This window comes from Haliotis rufescens, unplaced genomic scaffold, assembly GCF_023055435.1.
Source record: "Haliotis rufescens isolate VD_foot unplaced genomic scaffold, xgHalRufe1.0.p SCAF_11, whole genome shotgun sequence".
Lineage (NCBI taxonomy): Eukaryota > Metazoa > Mollusca > Gastropoda > Lepetellida > Haliotidae > Haliotis > Haliotis rufescens.
In genome coordinates this window covers 3,813,269-3,835,056 of record NW_025963791.1, presented here as the reverse complement: position 1 = coordinate 3,835,056, position 21,788 = coordinate 3,813,269, and the positions used below count along the sequence as shown (strand labels likewise).

Genomic DNA, 21,788 nt, shown 5'->3' with positions numbered 1-21,788 from the left:
TATTATAGTGAAATAATATACATTCTCTGAAGACACTCTCACCAATAACTAAGCCTCTTGCTGAAGCACAAGCCATGATAATCGCACACAATATTTATTCATGAGATATAGGAAGATTAGTCATTTATATCTTCTGGTAGGGTCTGGATTATGCAGATGTCAGGTATGAGAATAGGACTCATTGCTTTCATCTACATGTCTCACCTAGGTTTTACACTGTTGGTCAGCCTAGAACCAGGGATTGCTGTTCTACCTGTCAGTGGTTTGGTGATTGATATCTGGAGAATTACAGTGATACTAATCCTCACACTAGATATCATGCTAGCTTGTTTGTTTGTTTGTTTGTTTGTTTGTTGTTTGACGCTGCACTAAGCAATATTCCAGCTATATGATGGCGGTCTGTAAATAATCAAGTCTGGACCAGACAATCCAGTGATTGATACCATGAGCATTGATCCACACAATTGGGATATGATAACATGCACCAACCAAGTCAGCGAGCCTGTCCACCCGATCCCGTTCAAGTCGTCTCTGTAACAAGTGTTGGTTGCTGAAGACCTATTCTAACACAGATCTTCATGGGTCTGACATCATGTAATGCAGTTTATTTCTAATTGGTGTGGGTGTGACGGTGGATGGTAAGGGTGGGTGGTGGATGGTAAGGGTGGAGGGTCGATGGTGGATGGTAAGGGTGGATGTCGGATGGTGGATGGTGGATGGTAAGGGTGGAGGGTTGATGGTGGATGGTAAGGGTTGATGGTGGTGGTGGATGGTAAGGGTGGGTGGTGGATGGTAAGGGTGGATGGTGGGTGGTGGATGGTAAGGGTCGATGGTGGATGGTAAGGGTGGGTGGTGGATGGTAAGGGTGGATGGTGGGTGGTTGATGGTAAGGGTGGATGGTGGGTGGTTGATGGTATGGGTGAAGGGTCGATGGTGGATGGTAAGGGTGGATAGTGGGTGGTGGATGGTAAGGAGGGAGCGTGGGTGGTGGATGGTGGATGGTTGTAGGAGTCTAGGAGATTGATTGTAATTGATGGATTGGTGGATGATGGGTGGTGGACACTTATTGCTGTATAAATATTGACTGTCAGTGTTGTTTTCCTGAATTAAAACACAGTTGCTTAACACACATCTCAACTGAATTTTCTTCTGAATTGTGTTAACATTGCTTGGGTATCAAGTTCCACGTTAACAGACATTTATAGATTGCATCCGATTGGTTCATCTGTGGACCATTTTTAGTTGAAGTTCCCTCTACCAAAATGGCGAGAGGGCAGTCGTTGATAATTCATCAAATGTATTGAGTAAATATGAGTAGCTTTAAATTCTAATGAATCATGTGACATATTTTGGCCTCATTCTACTTCTTCTTGTGCTAAAAGTCAGAATCTGGCCGAAAAACGAAAATCAGTTTGAAAAATATGTTTTTTAACAGTGTTTAAAAATGATACAATAGTTTTATTAAAAGCAGGGGCAATTTTAGGAGCGGGTCAAGTCACAGTAACAAAGAAATATATTTTAAGAAACCTAATACCAAAATGTCCCTTATTGTGAGGAAAAAAACACAAATCTGTTTAAAAAAAGTAGTTCCATACACAGAGTATTGTTGCAGCTGATTATTACAGTTGCCTTAGACGCCTTCATGGTACCACTCTGATGGTAACTGACAAGGAATGCTGAAGAACCTTTAAGAATATACTATGACCAAGCTGTGGGTCCAGTCAACTGCTCATTCACAAACAGATCACTATTACTTATTTACCCTGAAACTCTTCAAATGGTGCCAGATAAAACAGCTAATAGCCGGATACTCGAGAGGTCACATATTATTTGAACTGTCTGGACTGTAGGTAGTCTGTGTGATGGTACGACATTAGGAACACTTAAAACACATACACTAACCTGGCCGTAACATATGAAGATCAATAAACTTTGAACATATGATATATTAGAAAATGGTTATGCATTTCTGTATTGATAATCAATGCTAGCCTACTTGACCATGGCTTGTGACGTTTTGAATGGGCTAGAGAAATGGATATAGCCACTAACTCTACTGGCAAGATGAATTTTCTGCTGTGAGAGTGATAAGAACGATGGAGATGAGATTATTTCGGAAATGAAGCTGTGGTGAATGGGTGTTGGGTATTATAATAATAGAGGATGATGGACTCACTTTGTCAGCAAACCATTAAAAGCAAAAATACATACATGGTTAGTCACATGTTCAACACGACTTTTAGCTTGTGAGGCCCTATAAAGGGAATTTGTGAGGCAGTCACAGTGATATAGTGATTATGATTCCCCAGAGGTCAGTCCTACAGATTGACATAGGACACCTCCTGCACTGGCTCTGCTTACTGCATTTGTTGGTTGTTGAATTATTGATAGAATAGTCTTGTGATAGTCATTTCTTGTCCCTGGTTTCATTCCTGTCCTTTTCTATGTCCTGTCATTCTCTGTGTCTCCTTCATTAAAACTAAACCATAAAACCTCTTTCATGATTCCTCATTATGTTAATGACGAATCGTGAACATAACATAATGAGGAATCGTATGTTAATAGACCCGTGAAGATCTGGGGTAGAATGGGTCTTCAGCAACCCATACTTGCCATAAAAGGCAACTATGCTTGTTGTAAGAGGCGACCAACGGGATCGGGTGATCAGGCTTGCTGACTTGGTTGATGCATGTCATCGATCCCAGTTGCAGACTGTCGTCATATAGGTAGAATATTGCTGAATGCGGCATTAAACAACAAGCAAACAAACAAACATTATGTTAATATTCATTAATGATAGATTTGCCCGAAAAGTGCCAGTCACTGGCATGTCCATGAATCTTACCCTGCTCTCGTCTCTGTATAGCACCTCTTCGTGTGGAGAGAGAACATGGAGTGCGACACCTGCACTGTCAGATGCTACACAAGCTATGTCGAGCTGTGTCATTCCCCACCATACAGCTCACCTCATTAATGATTAACACAGCAGCGGAAATGCTCAACCGCATATGTGTAAAGAGTCAATCTGATCCCGTCACCATCTTAAGGGCTTGTAAAGAAGTGGGTGGAGGCAAGGGTTTGTAACAAGGAACAGTTGGGAAGTGGGTGGAGGGGGGCTGTAACAAGGAACAGTTGGGAAGTGGGTGGAGGGGGGCTGTAACAAGGAACAGTTGGGAAGTGGGTGGAGGGGGACTGTAACAAGGGGCAGTTGGGAAGTGGTTGGAGGGGGGCTGTAACAAGGAACAGTTGGGAAGTGGGTGGAGGGGGACTGTAACAAGGGGCAGTTGGGAAGTGGGTGGAGGGGGGCTGTAACAAGGAACAGTTGGGAAGTGGGTGGAGGGGGACTGTAACAAGGGGCAGTTGGGAAGTGGTTGGAGGGGGGCTGTAACAAGGAACAGTTGGGAAGTGGGTGGAGGGGGACTGTAACAAGGGGCAGTTGGAAAGTGGGTGGAGGGGGGCTGTAACAAGGAACAGTTGGGAAGTGGGTGGAGGGGGGCTGTAACAAGGAACAGTTGGGAAGTGGGTGGAGGGGGACTGTAACAAGGGGCAGTTGGAAAGTGGGTGGAGGGGGGCTGTAACAAGGAACAGTTGGGAAGTGGGTGGAGGGGGGCTGTAACAAGGAACAGTTGGGAAGTGGGTGGAGGGGGACTGTAACAAGGGGCAGTTGGGAAGTGGTTGGAGGGGACTGTAACAAGGAACAGTTGGGAAGTGGGTGGAGGGGGACTGTAACAAGGGGCAGTTGGAAAGTGGGTGGAGGGGGGCTGTAACAAGGAACAGTTGGGAAGTGGGTGGAGGGGGGCTGTAACAAGGGGCAGTTGGAAAGTGGGTGGAGGGGGGCTGTAACAAGGAACAGTTGGGAAGTGGGTGGAGGGGGGCTGTAACAAGAAACAGTTGGGAAGTGGGTGGAGGGGGGCTGTAACAAGGGGCAATTTGGATCTCTATTTTATACTCTTAGGGCTGGGATTGCTTCAAAGCATATACATGTTTTAACTTTTGAGTGGAGTAGCACCCAGAACACACTGTTTTTAGAGCATCCAGCATGATGAATGAATGATTTATTTCTTCTCTACAAATATGACTAAATATTGTATTTCTAGCAGTTTCAGGAACAGATGTTTAACAATAAAAGTCCCTGGCCCCCCAGAGTATCAAATGGTCGACTCTTGCTGTTGGGCTGTGATCAGTGGGATGGTGGAGTGTTAAGGATGTCAACTTGTCTTTATTCAGAGGAATGAATTCTTTCAAAGATTGGAATTTTTAAAATGTAGATGATTCAATCTAACATTCCAATTTGAAAGAGGAAGTAGAAATGGCTGAACGTTTGTGAATCATCAGCAACATGAGGACACTATAGTCAGGCAGGCCAATCATTCATGGACTATTAACACTGCAGGCATTGTGGACACTTAATATCCATTTGAATCATTTTGTTCAGGGAACCTTAACACATTTCAGTTCCTCAGTTATGGGGCCATTGTTATTGAAAATATGGATACCAGTGGTATAATATACAACACTCACTGTGCAATTTTGTGTTGCTTTGTGGTGCCAGGATCTGCTTGATGTGAGATCTAGTCTCAGTTTCACTTATGACCCTTGGTCTTTTCACGTCATGCCTTTGCTTGTGGGTTTCATGAAAAAGGTGAACTTCTGCAACTTTTTCATGTTGGGCTTTTTAAAAAATAAGCTGTTTAACAATGATATGAGTGAAAGACTACTTAAGATAGCATTAAACCCAATTCATTCGCATACATTGATGATTAATCAGTGTGAGCAACCGATTGTAACAATGATTGATTTTATAATTCCAAACAATTCTCAACATTTCACAGATGCTAGGATACTCTCATCAACTTACGTGGTGTTGAACCTTTCTCATGTCAATGTAAAGTCATCTTTGCTTTCTAAATTGATTCTCAACAACTGTTCTGGTGCACAAAATCACAGGGCACTCTGGTCAACCAGACAAAATGTTGAATCTGTCTGATGTCAGTAAGAAAGCTTTGCTTCCAAAACCAAGGAAGGTTTGCCCATGGTGTTACATTGGTACATGACTTGTGAACTATAGGAAGGTCGGGCGTCAAATCAAGCAAGCAGCTTCACTCCCCCCAGGGAAACCCAAGCTGTGTTCCCAATCCTACATCAAAGCCAATCTCAACACCAGTAATGAAGACATCAGCGAACCCATTTGTATTTATACCATCTATTTGTATACAATTACACGTTACCTTTACATCTATATATCAAGACTTATTCTTGGTAAATACCACAATACCCCCTCAATAGGTCATTTCCCTATCAGATTGTAATAATATTGAATGTGGTTGAGTATCTGATCTGTGGCTATATGGGCCAGGTTCATTTGTTGATGGCTGAATAAAGCCAAGTAAAATGGCCAATACTTGTGATGGTATCGCAGGGCTCCACTGATCTTTAATCAGACAACTACATGCATGGGTAATTCCTTTGCGTGCTGCTTAGAACCCTGTGTGAAGGTCACAATACCCTCCATAGACACAAGCATTGCCTGACCCTTTGAGACATGTTTAGAGTTGGCCTTGAGTTGGGTGAGGGTAATTATTACATTTGAATGCAAGGTCAGCAGATTCTTGATTTAATTATTTGATAGAGAAAATCAAATGTTCTATCAATGATGTGAATTTTTTCAATTATTTTTTTTAGATTTGTGTATATTTTTTTAATAAAGAGATATGTAAAATGCATGTAAGACTGAATGGACATGTTTTCAAGGGTGATCCAGGAGTTTCCAAAGTGTATGTGTTCAGAGTCGAATGTAGGAGCCATAACTTATGACTTTGAAATGGATATGTTATTTTAGGACTCAAATAAATTGAGGGATATTAAAAAACACCAAAGTGTGTCTTGACTAGGTCTGGATCATCCTGTGGCATCCGAAAGACACTATGCTTGAAAAAATCGGAACTGTGTTGACATAGTTCATGACTATTTTCTTCAACTTTTGACCAATCTTAAAATAAAATTTTACTTTACTGTTTAATCACCCAAACACATCCCACTAAATTTCCAACTCGACCTCCAACCCCACTCAACCCCAATCTCAATGTAATGATATACCCACGATAGCTAAAGCTGTTGAACACAATCAGGTAACCCACTGTCCTTTCTTTCAGCTTAATTATTTACATCTCCATTTGAACAGATTAATACCATTTACACAGTCAGTAATTTATTCTCTTTGAGAAAATGTCACTTTTTTTTTTCTTGCATTTGAAAGACTAGTTTCTTTGAAAAGCTTCTGATAAGTAGTTACTTGTTTGTCCTCACACAGAAACACATTTGCAGAACAAATACTGAATACACCCACTGCATACATAGAAAGGATAACAACTAACTCTTTAATGTTGACATTGTATAATGTCTTATTCCAAGCTTCATGAAACGTGTAGATGTTATTTGTTCTCTTATAAGTGAGGCAGAGATAATCAGTATGACTCCCTTGATAATAACTGGCAATTATGTAGCATCCATGTTTGATTGATGTTGGGAAAACATCAATGATAATGCCAAGTTTGGATTATATGTGGGAAATAGATGTTGAGTTTCATTCATTTTTTGAACAAGTTAATGTCTAAGCAATTATTACATTGTGCATGTCAGCTAGGTTCAACGATGCCGCAACGTGTGTCGTCAACTGATAGCAAACTCTTGACAATGATTTGTGCGCTGATAGAAACTTGCAATGAAATGAAAAGACATTGACAAAGAAATTATATCCTAATTTAACTCATAAATCACCTAACGAACGAGTGTCTGTTTAAAATCTTTAGTCTTTGTAGGTGTAATCTACTGGGCTTAATGGGTAGAAGACTGCCTCTGTGGTCTGGTGAATAGAGCAGAAGGTGGGTGGTTAAATATACCCGACTGCGTCATAAAATACCCCCAAAAATGGTACTTGTTGTCACCCTGCCTGGTTCTCAATCACATATGTTTTGAGCTACAGTGATTTTTACTTAAAACTATGAGCCTGTTTTATTTGAAGAAAAACACCTTGCAACAATGATAGCATTTTTTCAACAGTCTGAATCAAGAATTTTTGATAAAAATCAAAACTCACGATGGTGTGTTTTATGGAGCAAAAAAACCCTCGACCTTTCATATTCTACTGTATATTTATGTGATTTGAGAAAGAAAAAAACATTAAATAGGGATTGCATGGTTAAAAAAACTCACAGCATTGTCATTTCTCTTTGTTGATAGTCTCCCATACTTATAGTAGTGCAGAACAGCTCTGTATGCTGTGCCTTGTGCTTGTCATTATACATGGGGATTTGCTGGTCAAAATGGTGAATGTAAGCGGATGGGTGGCCACAGGAAATAATCATGTCATCATAGCCTGAATAACTGATTGGTTCAAGAACCACTGCAGACTTCATTTTGATTGGGTGGTCAAAGTTCACTGAGGACTTACCTGATCTGTTTGTTCAAGGGTCTCCCCCTCCCCCCCCCCCCCCCCCCCCCCCCCCCAACTGGTAAATTGCATTGACCTGTATTACATTGGGCTTTAATTTCACATTGTCGACATTTAGTGATAGCTTAAATAATTTTCAAAGTGTAATGAAACTTGAATTTTCTGTTCAAGGTTTGTTCAGTTGCATGCCACCACGATAAGGCTGTAATATTGCTTATTATGGCATTAAACACCATTCACCAAGTCTTGTTCGGTGTATTCGCAATCGGCCCGTGAAAACACTAAAAATACTTCTCAGTCAATTATCATCCATCAATGACAATATGTGTAATCATTTGCTAATCAGTCCTGTTTTCCATGAAGATGAATGTAGTCATGTTATATTCATGTACAGGCTTTTTTTAATGCCGATTAGTGAATTGACATCCTCTCTGAAGATACGGAAGCTGAAGCTGTAATCAGAGTATAAATATGTGATTACGTGTACTGTTACCAAGGTCATCATCAGTTCGTCCCTTATTTACTTCAGATAAACAAATCAAGCCTGTCTAGATTGATTCTACCATGATTAAGTTTTGACACATTGCATAACATATGTCTTATTTCATTAACTTTTGTTCCACACACCATTACTCATCGATCATGTAATCTTTTTCATCTCATTAATACAACTAAATGGGATAAAATACCAAATCAGAGATCGTACATGCACTAATGATTTAACCATTGCTCAATTGTGATTTGGTTATCTAGTTTATGATGCATAATTCGTCCCAATATGTCTTTCTGTCGCTCAGTGTGTCCCTAGTGATGTGTGAACTGATGACTGATCTGGTCCGAGACAGCATTCTATTAATCAAGAGTTTATTGCATAATTCACAATGCTGATGAAGACTCATTGTACAGCCTTGAACATAATAAGGTGTAGGATGTATTATAGCCAATCAATATCTCTCACATGCGCCAAGACAAAAGGTTCCATCTTACGGTAGGGCGATTGTGTGGGCTGAGATTGCCGATGAGATGAAGTGGTTTGCTCTGGTATATGGATTTAGGTGTTGAATGGCGGAGGATCATTATGGCACACTCAAGTAGCTTCTGTAATAGCCTTCAATTTTTTTCTAGCAATTATTTTCAGTCGAATTGGGGTTACTATTTTCTAATTTGTTGTAATTGAATGACTGGATAAAACCTAGATGATGCAATGTAATAAATTCTCTTTTAAAAATGGCGTAACTGTTTAATTTGAAGTCTGATTGTAAAACTGTGAAAAGCTATTAATATCATTTAGTGTAATGTGATGTCATTGTGAGCAATGTCATTCGTGATACCAAACATTGGCTCAAGTCATCACACTTCGGGTAACATCATCAAACGTTTGTTTCATCAAACATTACACGTGTCTTCTTTTTTCAAAATCACAATGTTAGGAGAATGTAGAATTCAGCTAAAATGAAGGTTTCCTGTTGATTATCGTAAAATTGACAAGGATATTTTGCTGTCATTGCTGCTGCAGTGTTTATCACATCTTGTCACTGTAAATTGCTAGGTTCAAATATAAATGAAGGTTTCCTGTTGATTATCGTAAAATTGACAAGGATATCTTGCTGTCATTGCTGCTGCAGTGTTTATCACATCTTGTCACTGTAAATTGCTGGGTTCAAATACAAATGAAGGTTTCCTGTTGATTATCGTAAAATTGACAAGGATATCTTGCTGTCATTGCTGCTGCAGTGTTTATCACATCTTGTCACTGTAAATTGCTGGGTTCAAATACAAATGAAGGTTTCCTGTTGATTATCGTAAAATTGACAAGGATATTTTGCTGTCATTGCTGCTGCAGTGTTTATCACATCTTGTCACTGTAAATTGCTGGGTTCAAATACAAATGAAGGTTTCCTGTTGATTATCGTAAAATTGACAAGGATATCTTGCTGTCATTGCTGCTGCAGTGTTTATCACATCTTGTCACTGTAAATTGCTGGGTTCAAATATAAATGAAGGTTTCCTGTTGATTATCGTAAAATTGACAAGGATATCTTGCTGTCATTGCTGCTGCAGTGTTTATCACATCTTGTCACTGTAAATTGCTGGGTTCAAATACAAATGAAGGTTTCCTGTTGATTATCGTAAAATTGACAAGGATATCTTGCTGTCATTGCTGCTGCAGTGTTTATCATATCTTGTCACTGTAAATTGCTGGGCTCAAATGCAACTGACATCTCTTCTAAACAAATCAGATTGTGGCACAAACATCTGTTGCTGTTTGTTTTTCAAATACAATTATACATTTGTGTTGTTCAATATTACATTTGTGTTGTTCAATATTACATTTGTGTTGTTCATAATCACTGAGCATGTTGGAAATGAGATCGAAGAATTTCATCATCGAAGAAACTATACATGAATCGGTATGATAATATTCATAGATATACACAGTAATCACATCAGTTTATGGCATTTTACAAAGGATAATTTACAACGGTACCAAAATCAATAAACTGTAGTTCCCAACAAAATGGTAATGATAGCAGTGCTCACAGACAGGAACAACGTGATGGTATTACAAGTAGAATTGGTGCCGTTGACTTTCTCAGCATCTGAGAGTACCAGGAATGAGTCATTTCCAAGAGCGCCAATGGTGGGTCAGGAACTAATGCCAGAATAACCTTTACCACACAGCGCTGCTCGTGTTGGTCACTCATTTTACACAGTCTTGGCACATGAGCCGTATTTCTGACCATTAAGATCTGTAAAGATCTAGTGAGATACGGTAGGACCTGCATGCAAACTATGCTATTATACTGATTGGCCCCGAAATAGGTGCAGCTTGGCTCAGGGTTGTTCCTTAGGGTCTGAGTAGTGTTAATTGTTGCTGCCATGAATGGTAAAGTGGCAGGGCTTTTGCGAAAAAACGGTTAATTTTCTTTTTCTTATCAAGAGTGCAGTGATGAATTATTGGACTCCGTGTATTAGATGCCAGTGAGCAAGTTAGGTGTTATGTTGCTATGTGTTTCGGCTATGTCATGTTTCAGGGGTTAAATACTATAAGTTGGTATTTGGGTTGATGTTCCCTATGAAATCTGGGTAATGTTTATCATTTTTGTTTTAGTGGGCACATTGTGACAAGATTCTACAAGCCAAGATTCTTGCTAGAATATTCCGAGTGCTATCCTTTGAAGAATAGATATTCCAAATGCTATCCTCCAAATGATAAACATTCCAAGAGTGCTACCGCTTAATTAGTTAAAGATTTATCCTCTAAATGATGAACAGTACAAGAGCTATGCTTTCAGTGGTAAATATTCAAAGAGTTCTCCTTTACATAACAAAGTTTCCAAGTGCCATCTTCCTTCAGAACGATATATATTCCAAGTCCTGTCCTTTTAACAGAAAAAATACAACCCAATATAGAGAACTTGACACATGCAGAAATGACCCATTTAAATGCCCTCACAACAGACCGGGCTACACTTAATCTCATATGGTTTAGTAACTCCCAGCCTGTTTATCATATGGTAATCTCCAGTATTGAGGATTTGGCACTGGATAGATTCCCAATCACTTGGACATGCCAACGATTGTTTCACAGGATTAATGTACCTTTCCGTGTGACTGGGCGTAATAAAAGCTACGTCAGCGATGCGAACGTAAACATACGGGTAGGTTGAAGAGGGGAGAGGATTACCCGAGATTGCCAGGGACATGATCCCGTTTAATCTCATTATTCTGCTTCCTGCAGATTTGAGATTTACAAGGTATTACCCACATGCCTATAGTGTGTAAGTCATGCGAAGCATATTGTATGGTAGGAAATTCTAAGATATTGTAGGTGAGATATAACCATTATGCTTAAGATTTGGGGACTATGATTGACGTGGTGTTTGTTTCTTGTATTATTGTCAAGATATTTTGGAGATAGCCGACTGTGAATCATTTGTTAAATGTGAACATTTACTGGTAGGAGATCTGTGAGATAAATGATCAAGATTTTCACTAAGTAACTGCATAACTGTATGTTGATATAGTAAAAGTCGTATTATTATTTAGCTGTCAGATAGTGGATTGACAGATGGAGAAACAAAGGAATACCTTTTGGAAAAAAGAATGTACAATGTATTTAAAAAGAAAATATTTTTCTATTCAAACATATCCTTTGTGTATTACTTTCATTTTACTGATAATGTGAACCATGTGCCTATTGTTTCATCAAGACATCCTCAAATCTAAACAACTTAAGACATTTTCATTACTATATGTTAATAATAATAATGTGCACATTTATTTTGCGCCAAATCCACATCGTAATGCATGCTGAAAGCACTACATTATTATCCCTGTCAATGCAATCGATTTTTCATTCTCAGCTCCCTGGGGAATATACATACCAAGCTGCCTGTGAGGCGCTGTTGTCATTTTCATGTGAGCAGGTGTTTTACTTTATGGGGATGTGGTCCCCAACAAAATGGTAGTTCTAGCAGATTCGTTTCCTGTCCTTAAAAGACACAATGTGTTAGTCAAATTTGATGAAGTATATCAACCAAGAAGTAATACCCTAATTTCACAGATAATGTGTCAATTTTCAATATGGACTTATTACAACATCGCGACCTAGTCTGAAAATATGCCACCAGTCAGTGGACCAAAGTCTCCATTTAAGGTTTCTGGGGTAGAAAATAGAAATGTACTACTCAAAAGAAGTTAAAGAACACCCAATGTTTTCAGATGACTATTGTTATCTTTCATGACAGATTAAGTACAGTCATATGAAACTATCGTCATGATAGATTAACTATAATCATATGAAAAAATGGGTTGTTCTTTAACTACTTTTGAGTAGTATATATTATTTGGATTATATTAAACATACCCTACAATATAAAAATCTAAATTATAACAGATTACTGTGTACAATATTATTGATCATAAGAAATATTATTAATACTAGTTTTCTATCTTATATTTACCTGTACTCTGGGTTACCGGAACGTTACGTACAGGTATACACCTTCCCATCACAGCCAGGTAATTGTCTCTTGTTTGGATGTGAAACAATCAATATGGCTGTGAGTCTAAATAATGGATTTGAGGGCTTGGTTCTTCAACACTGTTGATGCTTTCATGCCATCATGTGCAGGGATTGACTGATATTTGAGTCGGCAAATAAGACAGATATGTGTCAAGGTTACAGACACCATAAGCTGTCAGACGCTTTGGAACTTACTTCTGGGGCCACCCTTTGAGTTACTTGGAAGCCATGCTTTGAGTTACTTGAGAGGTCGTTCTTTGAGTTACTTGAGAGGCTTTGAGTTACTTGAGAGGTCATTCTTTGAGTTACTTGAGAGGCTTTGAGTTACTTGAGAGGTCTTTCTTTGAGTAACTTGTAAGGCAATGCTTTGAGTACTTGAGAAATCATTCTTTGAGTTACTTGAGAGGCAATGCTTTGAGTTACTTGAGAGGCCATGCTTTGAGTTACTTGAGAGGCTATGCTTTGAGTTACTTGAGAGACCATGCTTTGAGTTACTTGAGAGACCATGCTTTGAGTTACTTGAGAGACCATGCTTTAAGTTACTTGAGAGGCCATGCTTTGAGTCACTGGAGAGGCAAAGCTTTTAGTTACTTGAGGGGCCATCCTTTGAGTTACTTGGAGAGGCCATGCTTTGAGTTACTTGAGAGGCTATGCTTTGAGTTACTTGAGAGACCATGCTTTGAGTTACTTGAGAGACCATGCTTTGAGTTACTTGAGAGGCCATGCTTTTAGTTACTTGAGAGACCATGCTTTGAGTTACTTGAGAGACCATGCTTTGAGTTACTTGAGAGACCATGCTTTTAGTTACTTGAGAGGCCATGCTTTGAGTCACTGGAGAGGCAAAGCTTTTAGTTACTTGAGGGGCCATCCTTTGAGTTACTTGGAGAGGCCATGCTTTTAGTTAATTGAGGGGCCATCCTTTGAGTTACTTGGAGAGGCCATGCTTTTAGTTACTTGAGGGGCCATCCTTTGAGTTACTTTGAGAGGCCATGCTTTGAGTTACTTGAGAGGCCATGCTTTTAGTTACTTGAGAGGCCATGCTTTTAGTTACTTGTGAGGCAATGCTTTGTGTTACTTGAGAGGTCATGCTTTTAGTTACTTGTGAGGCAATGCTTTGAGTTACTTGGAGAGGCCATGCTTTGTGTTACTTGAGAGGTCATGCTTTTAGTTACTTGAGGGGCCATCCTTTGAGTTACTTGGAGAGGCCATGCTTTTAGTTACTTGAGGGGGCCATCCTTTGAGTTACTTGAGGGGCCCCTATTAGCCCAGGCGTGTTGTGACAGTGAACTGAATGAGGATTGAGTGGTCACAATGTCGGACCTTCCAGCTATTTGTCATCGTACCTGACAGCATGGATTGCCTTGTCCTGACTTGATTATTCAGGACGACAATAGTAAACTGTAATTTGGGTTAATGTAACAAAAATAAACCACTCTCCCGCTCACCCCAGTGCCCTAGTTCCAGAAATACATGGAAATATCCAAGGGAATCTTTGATTACATAAACGATTCACTCTGTGTGTCTGAACTACAGGAACTAGTCAGACGAAATCATTCTCAATCAACTCAAACTCTTTGAAGCCATGGCTTAGATCTCCCTTCAAACAAATTTGATAATTCATGGCTGGTGATCCTAACAAATTGGCTTGTTCAAAATAAACCTGGGATATTATTCCGAACCAAGTGTTGACAATTTAAAACATTGATCTTGGCATAATAGTCAAATTTATGGCTTTTATAGTCATTTTCCTCTACCTCAATTCCATCACAACAGGTATAATCACTTGACAGGCTCACTGAATAGTTCTCAGTTGATCGGTTTACCTTGTGAGTCTTCACAAATGTTAGTTTCTCGATTATATAAATTAGTAGATGTGTGTGTTGACTCAGTGATGATGTACAGCCTTGATCGATCTCCCATGCTGGTATTAGGCATTGATTTATCCTCATTTATTGCAGAAGACATTGATTTATGACTGAAAAACAGTCAAGTGTCACCTTTGATCTTAATGCTCTTTACTCTTTAATTTTGTACACGCTGTAAATGTGATTTAGTTCTAGCTAATAACTTTGTACCCTCCATCTGTTTAAAATTTCATCATCTTGGCATCGTAACTTTTCACATTTAATTGAATTAAGTTGTGGGGAAGACGTGATTGCTGGGTGTTAGAGAGAATATTTTTCATCCTTATAATTAAAACATGATAGAGGTTACTTTATGTTGCAAGAATTTGAGTTTTATTAACTAAAGTTTTCCAATCAATGGTTTCAAACATTGTTTTTTTATGTTTTTAAAGTTGGTGAAGGAGTTGACTTTGTAGATTTCTGTAGCATGTTCCATTTTTGATCAATGTAGCCATCATATGTTTGGCAGTTAAGCTACTCTACTTTTGATAAGGATAGACAGTGTTTGAAATTAGGGGGTTCCTTGATTAAAATATGATAGAAGAGGACTTCAAGGATGCCAAGAGCTCCTTAATTTTGAGATAATTCATTATGTTTCCATAAACATATAAGTTATCATTTTGCTGTGTCTTGCTACACAATGTATAACCCTATCAAAAGTTGAGTATTGTTTTATTTCCCTGCTGTATCGCCTTATCCTGCATACAAAAGACATGCGGCCATAAAAACCAGTGGTTGATAGCATGAGCAATGATCCAGATTTAATGCTACAAAAACAGTTCATGAATTGTAAGCTCTAGCACCTCAGTTTAATCAGCTTACAAAAGGCATGAAGTATTTGGGACCTGTTTTGACATGGAATTTCCACAGGGAGACAAATATAGGGTACCTGGGGCCTACCCTGACTTGGAATCTCAAGTGGATACAAACTGAGAACTTATTCTGGCCAAGTTTCCCCGCAGGGAGACCAATATTGGGTACTGGGAACTCTACCTCAATAAGAAGATGTGGACAAAGCAGTTTTCCTTATATGTTGTCTGTCAACAATTTAATTTGTTTATAAAACATCCATTACACTCTTTCAGTGAAGAGAGATTTGGAGTCCAGTCCTAATCATTTCATTAATGTCCCAGCTGATTCTGAATCTTTGTCCTAAACAGTCAATAAATGTCTTTGCTGGGATCGGTTCATTTGATGTCCTAACTGTCAGAGGTGATAAAGAGTCTGTATTATCCTATTGAAGTTGCTCAAAAACATTCAGCAAATACTGTTTTGTACTCAGCCTTTTCAGATCGGCTTTCATTATGCCACAAAAACTCATGATATATTTTTTACAGAAAGGAAAAAGAGCATGCAGAAACTTCCCAACTTCTTGTCAATTTCAAAATAATGGCAGAACTAGATGCAGCATTAGAGCAATATAATCGTCTGGATTGGAAATAGTATATGACAGCTTTGGTTTTAATGTCATATTGATGACAAACAACACACAGAAAACCAGCAGACTGAAAGATACTAGATTCCTCATCAAAACTTGACCAACCTGAACGCATGGAGCACGGAAAGTGAGTCAAAATAAACCCTTGACAGAGCCACATTTACCTCAGCTATTCCTGGACATTTATATGGCAAACTTGACAATGAATATCACGCTTGTTTTCATTAGAAGTCTAGACCTAACTTAAACCTAGGATTATTTAGTCTATTTGATGGATATTGTCTCCCATTATGGCAGACCTCGTGCTACTGGGCAGTACACATGGTGGTCGTGTCGGACCTTCAACACTGAAGATGTCACATGTGTTTTTAGTGTCATCATAAACTGATTATTTCTACCAACCCTCAGTGTCTGGTTATCACCAGGGTCTGTATTTTGTTTCAGTAACACATTGTCTAGGCAATAGGCCTGGAGATCCTATACGATTGTCTGACACTAAGGTTGTCTTTATAGTTGACTGCATTGCTTTGGGTATTGATATTAATGGCCTGTTTTTGTTGGAGGAAACTCCTCTGGCAGCCATGATGAAACCTGGTTAGTCCAGTGATCTTATTCCCAGATGATCTTAATTTGGGATCAAATTATTCTCTTATCTGCAAGAAGATATATTGATGGAAACGATTAAGGGAACAATGAAAAATATAGGGAAATAAGCTTTACTGTCAGTAAATTTGAAATATTATGCATACAAATTCAACCCTTGAAGATCCAGGGTAGAATAGGTCTTCAGCAACCCATGCTTGCTGTAAAAGGCGAGTGTGCTTGTCGTAAGAGGCAACTAATGTGATCGGGTGGTCAGGCTCGCTGACTTGGTTGATTCATGTCATTGTATCCCATTTGCGTAGATCGATGCTCATGATGTCAATCACTTGATTGTCTGGTCCAGACTTGATTATTTACAGACCGCTGTCATGTCGCTAGAATATTGCTGAGTGCGGCGTTAAACAACAAACAAACAATCAAATGTTGAAATGTGTATTGTTTCCAACACGTATTTGGTAGACAAGGCTGGGAACCAATGATAGCATATCATGTTACTGTGTCTAAAACTAAGTGTTCCCCTATTCATTTGCATCAGTATATGTTAGCCAGTGTATTTGTATGGAATCAAAACTGTCCAGGATGGTATTGTTTCAATGGGTCTCACAGGTCTGAAATTTTGGGGTCCCCTCATCTGATAACAATGCTAAAAGCACTTAACACCCTACCCATGAGCCACATCCAGGTTAGAATGTGTTCCCTGCTACCTGTACTTCTCATGTGAGGCGGATCACGATATGGCAGCAATATTGCCGATGTGATGAAATTTTTTAACTCACTCACTCATGTGAGGCGGCTTATTGGATCGGTTGGTCAGTCGCGGTGATGAGTTTGATTGTGTGTACCCAGATGGCATGGGTTTTTGCTCATAATATCAATCACTGGCTGATCTGGCCCAGACTTGATTATTTACGGCTTGCCTTCATATAGCCGTGAATAAGGCTGAGTGCAGTCTTACAAACACTTCACCACTGTGAGGTCTGGCAGTACCTTTTGATGTTGAGTGGACAAACTTGACCAAAATCTGGCAGAATTTGAAAATTGAATAATGTTGTGTTCTCTGTAAACTATGCTATAAATTATTTTTTGTTTGTTTTGGTTTTCTTCTCTTTTCTGAGAGAAATTGAATTGAAAAAAAATTCAGACAAAAGTCCTGTAAAATGAAAGTGGTTGGGGCCAATGAAACAAAGGCATATTATTGTGCATAAACCTTATTACAAAAAGCAAAAGACATGAGTATGGTGAATGAACAATTACTGATTTTGTCATGCATGTTTTGTAACAGATCGAATATGAGATACTGTTTTGACTCATACACAAACAACATTCTTGTGTTATGAACTGAGTATTCTATGTGTACAACTCCATTTGTATTAAAATATTCAAAATGCAACCGCCAACAGTGCTGCTATGTGGCCTGGAGTAACATCAAAGACTCTCAAACAGCACACACCTATGTGTCACCAGCAACCCGATATATATGCACTGTTGTGCAAAATTGATTTCTTGTCAGATTGCTCAGGTGAACTTTATACGTAATTCAACATCTTGGTTTTGATGGGGCAATATTTTTGATGCAGCCATTCAGTATAAAACTTCCAAAGAATCATGTTGAATATATTCTAAAGTTGTAAGGTGAATATATTTTTAACTTCCGAAGAAACGATACTGCAATTGGTTAAGGATTGAAAATATGTACGTCATAAGTCATTGACAGTTGCTTAGATGATTTGTTAGCATTTCAGTGACTTGTGAGAGTTAGGTCTCCTTCAGGGATGGAAATTAACCAAGAACTTCTTCCAGCCCAAATAGTCATAACACAGCAATGCCCCCTCCAAATGTTTGAAATTCTACTAGCCGTTAGGATAGCTTTAACATACCATATTTTCTTGAGTATAGTGTGTACCCAAGTATAATGCGCACCCCACTCTAGCAGATTCAGTATTTTGGAAAATTCTTTCTCGAATATTATGCGCAGAAAAAGATTACACCGTATCCCCTCACTGAATTCCAGTAAACGAACGTGTGATAAGAAACTTGGTCAGTACAAATTTGAAATTTGAGCTAAAAAATCACCAGACATGTTGATTAACTGTTTAAGTTGTATTTTTTGCTCTGCTAGGCATTGTTTTACGTCCAGGGATTAAGATTACCTTTTGTATTTTCCTCGTAAACTAACCCGGAAACAGCAATCAGCTGTACACACATTTTCTTGGAATCTTCCGGTGATTCAGTTAAAACTTACCCAATGATATAATTTTAAAGGATTTTGATGCAAGGATCGGGAAAAAATGTATCTGAAACTATTTTTTTTATCAGGAATAATATATTCCAAGATCTTGTTATTTTAGTTGAAGCTTTTACTAAATATATTTAAAATTGTAATAACCCTAAGCGTAGCACGTCGGTGCAGCTGATTGCTATTGCCGGTTATTTCTTTTCACATGGAACATTTTGACCAGTCACCGTCGAGGCTGCCGCGCACGTGATCGAGAGAACTTCATGTCAAACTACAACAAATATGACTTTTAACGAGTCAAAGTATGGCATTTATGATATATGTATCCATTCTCTGTCAACTAATATTCGTTTCAAGGCGTCAATAGTGGTAATCTGGCCTGGTTGCTGTTAATAACAGTGAGTTGTGCGATCTTCCGATCGCTTCACACATGATTTTGCCAAAATTTATTAAGACAATATTAAAAGGAATTTTGAGTAAAATTAAATGAAAATAGTTACAAACATAAGTCCAGATATATAATGAACACTTTTTATAGGCAGACAGTGTCGTTACATGATTAATTTGCGCACTTCAGTATCGATTTGTCGACATGGTATTTCCGGTGTTACGTGCTCACGGTAATGTCTTTGCGTTGGGGGACAAAAAACATCAAAACTCATTATGGCGTGTATAATGCTGTGTTTTTTTGGAAAAAAAGTGTGCACTATACTCAAGAAAATACTGTAAGCAAAACTGGTTTGGGGTAGCAGACAAGACCGAATTTTCATCCCTTACTCTTTATCATGTGTTCATATCCAAGATTCGCCCTGATGATGTTCCTGGGTCTGTCAGCACTGTACTGAGTCATCTTGTGGATTTCTCCAAAATCATAAATGTTAAGGACCTGCATCACTTTGGGCTTTCCTGGCACATTAAGGTTATTATTGTGCATACTGAATACTGTTCAAGGGTCTGTAGTTAAATTTCCAATTGAAACAAGAAGGGCTTCAGTGTGCATTTATTACTTTGGGCAATCTTACTGCCGAATGAGCCAAATTTACATTTTACGAAAGAGACATATAGAGAAATCAGTGAGTGAACAGTTTTTGATAAATGTGAGTAATATTTTTCATATTTATTAAATATTTTAACCTCAGATGGAAAAAACATCATGTCAGTGTGTGGAATATTCAGCAAATGGATTAAAATATGCACATTTACATAATTTCCTCATTTTCGAATGTATAGCGACGTTCCACTGATGATGTCATATAGTGCTGTGACATCTCGTAACGAGGTGTCAATGCAGTGATGTCACAGCTTCAGGATCCTTTCTGCACTACTGCCATTCATGTTTGCTGTGCGCAATAAGCAACCTGTCTTAAAATAGGAATTAATTCAATATTAGCTTCATCGCTTCATTTTAATGATATATTGATGTTAAGTATGTCGTTTATTAGGGATGGGTATTGGAGGTTTAAAGCTCTGCACGCTAACGTCGAACCCATTCGACAGAGGTGTCCATCCCCGTGCATCTGATGTCGAACCCATTCGACAGGCGAATAGCATAACAACACCCCAAAATAAAACTCGCCATATCTATTTACCAAGAAGGCTTTGCGTAACATTTAATTACGTATGACATGCATAAATCCTCAGCTTGCTCAATATCAAAACGTTCAGTCATTTATTTACCTCAAAAAGAAAATATCGCGAGTTAAAAATGTTTCGGCCAAACTTCTCGGCACACAACTACCAGAAACGGCCATTGTTGACTTTTGGCACTTCACGTTGAGCGGCATGCAGTCCGATATTTTCTTTATAATTTCATCATTTTTCCTATTCGGTCATAATTTTTTGTTTGCTGACGAAAGGAAAACACTCATGTTCCTTAATTTCTAAAAATTAGCAACTTTCGGTGTAACTAATTGTAAACAAAAACAATCTGAATCGTAACATCATCGATTGGATGAAACTTGTACTATCATGGCAACGGCGGTAAACAAACAACTCCACATGCATAGTTATCCCGTTAGACTATTACAATCATTTTGTTACATCTAACTTAATTTTCTAGAATTATTGACACGTATGTATAAATCTTTGTAAAAAGAATTTCATTTTTAAAGAGTTTGGAAATGATTTCGTTTGATAAACTTTCCGACACATTGACAAGCCGACAAACAGCTGACAAACGTCAGTGATACGTTCGGGCGTGGCCTAACTCGCGATTTGTTGAGTTGAACAAAGTCAACAAACACTGCGAAAAATGACAAATATTGGATGATACGCAAAATCTGAACTGATATACATTCTAGGTAAACCATTCAATAGCAAAATAATGCATTTTACGAGAAATAATCAAAATACTTGCAATATTAGCTATCATTTCTGAAACCGGAAGCACGTACCGCATGTGACACATGGAAACAAAATATGCAAAAGTTGGTAAGCTATCATAAAGAAATTCCGAAATAGATTCAAATTCAAAAGAAAATACATAATTTACTATTTTTCGTCAACTCTTTACTATTTATTGATCTGGAGAGCAGTCTTTACTCCTATTTGTTTCATATTTCTTCGTGATTGTCGCCATCAAATGTGTAAGTCTAAATCCGAAACCGTAATGGATTTCACGCTCGATGATTTTAATTTTAAAATATTTTCTAAAAACGAACGCAACGGAGAGCGATACAACGTATTGATATGCCATAATAATAACATAATATTGTTATAGGTCTAACATTACAAAAAGAACAATTTAAATATTAACGATGTTGTTGAAAACTTTCAGAGAACCTCCTGTCCTCTGAACCGATAAAATTTTGGTACACAACGAGGTAGGCTAGTGTAAATATATATAGATTCTAGGCTCCTATATATGTGATTTTGTACCCAAAACAAATTGAATTGTACCCAAAATACTTTGTGAATTTGTACCTAAGAAAATAAGAAAATAGATCTATAATTATATTTATGTTTTCATGTAGATGAACAGAACACACAATAAAATATTTCATCAAGTTCCAAATATGATTATGACTGTGATCCTTGAAATTGATTGTTTAGTTTTGAGAGAAAATTGACGTCTTGTCACTGAAGGAGAGGCCAGTTAAGTTGGTTAAACCTAAGTTAGAATGAATTGT

At 38.3% G+C, this 21,788-nt stretch overlaps 2 protein-coding genes across 3 annotated transcripts in view; one reads left to right on the top strand and one right to left on the bottom strand.

Annotated features, from left to right (window-relative positions):
* LOC124134329 (GPI inositol-deacylase-like) overlaps window positions 1–21,788 on the top strand; it is a 91,704-nt gene that overhangs the window by 47,967 nt on the left and 21,949 nt on the right. The window lies entirely within an intron of this gene.
* Window positions 1–21,788, bottom strand: part of LOC124134330 — a 39,133-nt gene that overhangs the window by 10,125 nt on the left and 7,220 nt on the right. The window contains exon 1 of one of the 2 annotated variants that reach the window (XM_046499092.2): window positions 2,846–2,971. The exons of the other annotated variant lie outside the window; for it this stretch is intronic. The gene's annotated coding sequence lies outside the window, so the exon portion shown is untranslated. Of the gene's footprint in view, window positions 1–2,845; window positions 2,972–21,788 lie in introns of those variants that run through there. 2 annotated transcript variants of the gene reach the window in all.